We start from the raw sequence: 6,371 nt of genomic DNA, 5'->3' as shown, positions 1-6,371 counted from the left end.
TGTAGAGAAACTGTATCTCAGTGAGTACAACATTGTAGTGTCCACAGTACCCCAGTGTGACACAGAGATCCTATACATTTAGTTGTTACCAGTTCCTATGGCGACTCAGGAAGGGACGAAGAATGAATCCTGACCACCACCCAAGTTATAAACGACTTGATTTGTCAACTTGATTGTAATGGATCATAAACTGTCAGGTCAGTTTTTCTGCAGTCATTATGCAGTAACTATAAAGGCGCAGTCGCCATTTAACAGGGGCCTTGCACTGGGCAGGAGTGAATCTAACTGAAGGTCTTCAGTGACCTATATCGTTGTGCTCCCCCTGACACAAGCATGTGCGTAATGAGAAAGCCAAATTCCATCTCTCATTATTCCCTCATACCGTAGCGGTTAGCTCTAAACATAGGGGACAAAGAGAGCTGTGGGGGAGAGTGCGTGTGTTTCAGGACATCGCTTTTTGGCATGGAGCCTGTGCATTCTTCCCCACATTCTCTGTCCGCCTCAAAGGGCCTTGAATCCTCCTAACGACTGGACAGCCGACGGATGTTTGCTAACTCCGTCAGTGGCTCTGGTGATTTGTCGTCTGATTTTTATTTATTTTGTGGTCAGGACTGTGTAAATGCTCCAGTGAGGATCCTCATGGCCTTCCCTCCACCCTCATCCTCCTCTCCACCTCTCCTCACAGGTGACAGGATATACGAGTGGTTTATTTTGGCATCGGTTCCAGTGCTGTAGATCACCAGAGGAACATATAAACAGGCTAGCGGGGCAGTCCATCAAGGACCTGTGAGGTGTCCAGACGAGGGTTGGCGCGCATGATTGTTTGCTGTTGGCCATCAGTCTGGCTGGGATGAGTGTGCCTCTCCTCTTCCTCGCTCTTCATCTCGCCCTTTTGCTGCCATCGCCGACACCGCTGATGATAACATAATCACTGCTCCTAATGTGATTAGTGTGAAATGTGCTCAGACAGATTAATCTCTCACCCATATACAGCGGGGAAAATAAGTATTGAACACGTCAACATTTTTTTCAGTAAGTATACTTCCAATGAGGCTATTTGCATGAAATTTTCACCAGACATTAGTATTAACTCAGATAATCCACCCATATAAAAAAATCCAAACATTAAAGTCCATAGGTAGAGTTATGTGCAATAAAGTGGAATGACACAGGAAAAAAGTATTGAACACGCCTGCTGACATTTCTTAAATCCTTTGTGGAAAAGCCTTTATTCGTAATGACAGCTTCAAGGTATTTCCTGTATGATGAAACTAATCAGTCAGAGTATTCTGGTGTGAGTTTGGCCCATTCTTTTAAACCGATAGTCCTTTAATATTGAAGATTTCAGGGGTCCCTCTTGTAAATCCTGATCTTTAGTTAACTTCCAAAACTGTTCAATTGAATTGAAGTCAGGGCCTTGATTTCCTTTCTCTGAAACCAATTGAGAGTATCCTTTGCTGAATGGTTAGGATCATTAGGTCCTGCTGGAAGGTCTAGCCATGTCTCATCCTCATCATCCTGGTGGATGTAAAGATTCTCCCAGAAAAAAATGACTCCATTCATCATTCCTTCAACTGTATGAAGTCTGCTAGTACCATGAGATGAAAAACAGCCCACACCATGTGTAGCAAACTTTCAACGAGCTTCCACCTGTTTTTCTTCAGCAATAGAATCATGCTGGATGAGCGTGCATAGAGGCCATGGTGGTGGAGTGCATTACCTATGATTTTCTCTGAAACAATTGTACCTGCTGCCTCCAAATCTTTCTGGAGCTTTCTCAGAGTGGTCCTTGGCTCTTGGGCTACTCTTCTGACTATCCTTCTGACTTCCTGGTCAGAAATCATGCAAGGAGATCCTGTGCATGGCCAGTTGATGATGTAGTGATGTTCCTTCCACTTGCAAATAATGGCTCCAATACTGCTTGCTGAATGATTCTGAAGTTTTGAAGTGCATCTGTAACCAGTTCCATTAATATGTTTGGCAACAATAAGGTTGGAAAGATCTTGGGAGAGCTCTTTGCTTTTACCCATCATGAAATGTTTCTTGTGTGACACTTTGTTAACAAAAAACCTTTTTATAGCCCACCAGTATGTACTAACCCAGCTTATATCAACTTGCACAGATAGGAGGGATAATTTCTCTAACTACTTATAGATTCCAGTTTGTTCCTTGCCATTCCTTGCGTTTGTGTACTGCTTTATCTGCGTGTTCAATACTTTTTCCCTGTGCCATTCCACTTTTTTACTCATAACACTACTTTTAGACATTAATGTTTGGATTTTTATATATGTGTGGATTACCTAAGTTAATACTAATGTCCGGTGAAAATTTCATGCGAATAGCCTCACTGGAAGTATACTTACTGAAAAAAATGTTGACGTGTTCAATACTTATTTTCCCCGCTGTACATATGTTCTCACACAGTCATATTCACATTCACATCAGCAGACAAGTGCTGTTATCACGTTCACCCCACCACACAAACACCACCACCACCTATTCTTTTTTTCTTTCTCTCTCTCTGTCTCTCTCTTTCTCTCTTATTCACACACACACACACAGGCAGACAGACAGAGAGAGAGAGAGAGAGAGAGAGAGAAAGAGAGAGACACACACAGTCAAACACACACACCACACCCATACACACACTCAAACACACACACACACACACACACCCACACTCACACCACCATGATTCACACATATAGAGGCTCACCCAGTTTCACACTCATATGCTCTCTATCGCTCTCACTCTCATACAGGCTCTCATACGTGCCCACTGCACACAATGATTTGTGAGCCGTCGGTGACTCTCAACACCGTGTGTAATCTCAGCTAATTTCATGGTTGTTTCCTTTCCGCTTTGATTCACGCTCATGACATTGTAACAATCTCGGCTAACAAAGAGAAACCAGAAAAAGACCTTCCAATTAGGATTAAAAGGCTTATAACGGTTGGGCTGGGCCCTTTTTCCCCCTGGCTAAAGAATGCTCTCTCCTCTGCTCTCCTCTTTTCTCCTCTTCTCTCCTGCTCTGGTATTTCCAGTTTCCACATGGCCTGGCTCTGCTTCTTTCCAGGTTGTGTCATAGCGAATCAGCCCTGGCCTTTTCCTTCCTCGGTTCCTCTCCCTTTCTCTCCATCTCCACAGGACTCTGCCCTTTACAAAAACACCCCGACACTTCCCTCTCTCTCTCTCTGCGCACCCTTCCCAAGCAGCACACTCGCTCAAGGATGGAAAAATCTAAATTATTTCCATAAAGTTCCATCACATTTATTTCTTGTAACTGTACTTTTTCATGCCGGCGTCATTGTAAACGCTCCCAAATAATCATTTGATCATGACAGTCCAATAATTGCAGAATGGTTTGAATGATTCCCGCTGCCTGACATCAGCAGGAAGAGAGACGGGTCACAAGTTCACTCCGATGTCATTTGACAGACATCATATTGGGGGAGAACAAGAGCCATCCCTGCTAATTGAAAAGGCCTGGATGTGAAGGACTGGCCTGAATTAGTAAGATCATCATTGGTTTTAATTAAGACTTCCTTCCCCAATCGGAGGTTAACTCAGAACAGATTCTGACATGGCTCCTTTTGTCTCAGCGCCACTGAGGGGCCTTTTCAGCACGAGAGATTGACAGGCAAATCGAACGACATCAGACATCTGACATTTAGACATTGGTGAATTTGCGACTCTGTTCGCCTCAATGAGGGCTTTGTCACACCGGGCGCCACTTCCATTCGCTCACTCAGCTGGGCATCCAATGCAGCTCTGCTGTGGCCGGCAATGGCACAAACCCACTCTCTATTGGCAGCACACGGCGCGCAAATGCCAACCTCCGGTATGATGACATAATTACTGCAGTGGCATTAAGGGCAACAACTGCAGCCATGCTCGGCTGTCGTTCCGCGACTTGCTCTTTGTGAATAATCACAATCACTGATGAGAAAGTGGGACGCTCCACAGAGCGTCTTGTTTGTGTGTCAGAAGACACAAGCGTTTTGCACAGTTGCTGCTGAATGTGCCCTCTGTGCACTACTGTGTGACTGTCAACAAGAAAGGAATCAGTTTCGCTGGGTTCCCATACATTTGGTGTTGTATAAATACAAGCGCACACTCTTTCATGAAGCTTAGATAGCAGATAGCCATCTCTCTCCTGGAATGCACTGAGATTGTGCTGTGCTAGCGATCACTGCCTCGAACGAGGTTTCCTCTGAATGAAACGTTTTAGTGAACTAACCGCACTGCGGGTTGACAGATATGTATACGTACATAACATTAAAAACCACACATGTGTAAAGAACACGCTGCCAATTTGTTGTGCAAACAAGTGCAGAACCTCAGCTACATAAGGGGGTTTCCGAGCACCTTGGCTGGTATGAGTTCTTCAGGAAGCGCTGGGTAGGAGTGAGGGGACCAGCAGGTCCAAACAGGTACCTGCGCAGGGGAGGCGTGGAAAATGACAGCGGCAGCACAGAAAAAGGTTAATTCGGCCCCTGTAATGTGCCCCCAACCAGCCATTTAGGGCTCCCAGTATACCTGTGATGTTCCTGTCAGGCCGCTCCCTGGCTCTACGGCACCGCGCAGGAATGTGCCCCATAGAGCTGTCAAATTGGTAGAACTTTCCACCATCTAGAAATGTGTGTGTGTGTGTGTGTGTGTGTGTGTGTGTGTGTGTGTATGTGGGGTATATTGAAAAGTGTGTGTGTGTATGGGGTGTGTGTGTGTGTGTGTTACAAAACAAAATAAGCAAAGGTGAAAATCAGAGCCGGACAGTAACGGAGTACATTTACTTGAGTACTTTTGAGGGATCTGTACTTTACTCGAGTATCATTTTTGGGGAGTACTCATGACTTTACTCAAGTACATTTGAGAGGCAAATATTGTACTCTTTACTCCGCTACATTTCTATTCATAACCGTGAGTACCCGTTACTTCTTCTAAAAAAAAGGAAAGAAAAATCTCGGAAACCCTCAATTTGTTGTTTCCCTCTCAAATGTGATTGGATTGTGCAGGCACCACTGATTGGGACAGCCTATTAGCAATCATACTACTAGCAAGCATACTACTGCCACAGTGCTTACATTTATGTACAGAAACAATATTTAGAAATATTTAGACAATATTTAGAAAATGTAGGCTACTCTTGTATTCTTGATACTCAAGTGCTTTTAAAAACAAGTACTTCAGTACTTTTACTTAAGTAGACATCTGACTGTTGTACTTTTACTTGTACTTGAGTAAAATTTAGCAAAGGGTATCTGTACTTTTACTCAAGTAATGAAGCCGTGTACTCTGTCTGCCTCTGGTGAAAATGACATCAACCACTGCAGTGATATGCAAAACATCATCAGCCAATATGCAAAGGCAGTACAAATGTACAAACCCTCACAGCCCTTAAATGTCAGAGCAGCAAAAATGTATGAACAGCCTATTGTGTCTCAGCCATGAAGTGCTGTAGTGCAATATTTGCATCAGGTCCTTGATTCACCATTACCGTTGTCCAATTGCAAACAGACTGAACGTATGCATACAGATCTATGGTCTAGAAGTATTATGATGCTTTAACACATTCTCATGTCAACTTTTTGTTTTTCAAACACTTAGATATTTGCATGGAGAAAAGGTGTGCACTACTTCTGAAGCTCATCTTTCGTGCTGAACATTTAGTCAAAACCGTCACCCTTAGTAATAATTCATCACTTTGCTCCCTCCAAACAGCAGCCTGACCCAACCTCACCCCGACCATGACTTCCCCCATTAAGTGGAGACACAACAGTAAGAGGCTGGTATGTTATCTGCTTGTGCCATCAGTGGAGGAAGGAAACTTGAGAGAGATTGGATGGATCCCTTAACAGGAATATGCGGTGGCCTCCTCAACAGATTGAGTGATGGAGAGTGTGTGTGTGTGTGTGTGTGTGTCATGTACACCAATGTCCAGATCGATGGATCCCTCTGTCGTTTCAATTGCTATGACAGAGTGACCCATAAAAAGGTTAAAACTGTGGGTGGCTCCCTTCTGTTCAATTACAAAAATAGAAACAAAACAAAACAAAACAAAATGAAAACACGCCCAAGGGGTATCGGAACTCTCACCTCCCAGACCAAACATTCAGCAATGGCAGTTCACTGTGTTTGAATAGTCATGGCAATCAGAGAACCACGATTGCATTATCACAAGCCTTTTCTGACTGTTTGTAGTCTGGCCAACTTATCTCTGTGAGCTCAACCACAACATAGCCCACTCATGCATGAACTCTCTTCACACACACACGTACGTGCTCACAGAAAGCTTAAAGAATGTGAATTTTCTTATGAACTCTCCTTAGGGACAAGCAAACTACATGTTATTTTTGTGCCATATTATACT

The sequence above is a fragment of the Alosa pseudoharengus genome, unplaced genomic scaffold, assembly GCF_046254945.1.
Source record: "Alosa pseudoharengus isolate Yale_2024_CS ecotype anadromous, Long Island Sound unplaced genomic scaffold, YU_APseudo_1.1 YU_APseudo_1.1_scf_5, whole genome shotgun sequence".
Taxonomy (NCBI): domain Eukaryota; kingdom Metazoa; phylum Chordata; class Actinopteri; order Clupeiformes; family Clupeidae; genus Alosa; species Alosa pseudoharengus.
Note: the sequence above shows the minus strand (reverse complement) of the source record.